The sequence below is a fragment of the Gavialis gangeticus genome, unplaced genomic scaffold (assembly GCF_001723915.1).
Source record: "Gavialis gangeticus isolate Ggan-Ray unplaced genomic scaffold, GavGan_comp1, whole genome shotgun sequence".
Classification (NCBI taxonomy): Eukaryota; Metazoa; Chordata; order Crocodylia; family Gavialidae; genus Gavialis; species Gavialis gangeticus.
The window spans coordinates 14,467,105-14,467,979 of record NW_017729014.1 but is presented as its reverse complement, the minus strand read 5'-3'; the positions used below and the strand labels follow the sequence as shown (position 1 = coordinate 14,467,979).

The following is an 875-nucleotide window of genomic DNA, read 5'->3' as shown; positions in this document are numbered from 1 at the left end:
GCTCCCTCGGAAGTCAATGGGAGTTATCACCACTGATTTCCAGAGGGGGGAATCGGGCACGTGCGTGCATTGCTCCTTCCAGCCTGGGACCTCTGGGTGTTTCTACCAGCAGCAGGTAACAGTGACTCGCGTGGAGTCACCGTCTCCACGTGACACACGGAGAAACGCCACTTGCACAGAGGCGAAGTGACTTGTGCCAGATTTCTTTGTCATCCAAATTAGTGCCCACAGGGCAAAGCGTTGCTCTCAAGACAGCTAAGTGGAGGCTGGGACTTCGGCCTGCTGCAGACTATACTCCCTGCCTGTGCTAAAAGAGGCTCGAGAGGCTGTGCTGATGCCCGTGGAGGCGATACCACGATGTGCTTCCATCAAGGCAGGAGAAAGCGCCATCGGCCAAAGGAAAGGACCATTACAAAATCAGTCCGCTATAAGGTTGTCACCTCTCTGCTGACACCATCTGGCCTGGCGAGTGTCCTTTCCACAGCCCATGCTTACACAAACGCGACACACACATACATACACACGAAGGGACGGTGGGGGGGGGAAGGGGCCAAGCATTGCAATCCTGGGCAAACATGGATCTCGAATCATGCCTGAGGGAGAAGGAACGTATCGTAGCTACCAGGAGCAGCCCAAATTGACTCATCAGCCAAGGAGAGATGCTTTGGGGACGTGGTAAAGGTAATGGGGTTCCCAGCTCAGGGGCATTCAGATAACGGAGCAGCTCCTGCCCCCATCCTTGTCCATCTCATAGAAGGAGACATGAGTCCAAGCAAGCATTAACAATATCCCGTCGCATTGCAAGGCAGTCTCATTCCAGGCAGGGAGTGTTGGAAGGAGGGAGGGGGTCAAAAATTGGAGGGGCGGGGGGGGGG

General features: G+C 55.2%; 1 protein-coding gene across 8 annotated transcripts in view; it reads right to left on the bottom strand.

Annotated features, from left to right (window-relative positions):
* Positions 1–875, bottom strand: part of AGRN (agrin) — a 227,260-nt gene that overhangs the window by 50,669 nt on the left and 175,716 nt on the right. The window lies entirely within an intron of this gene.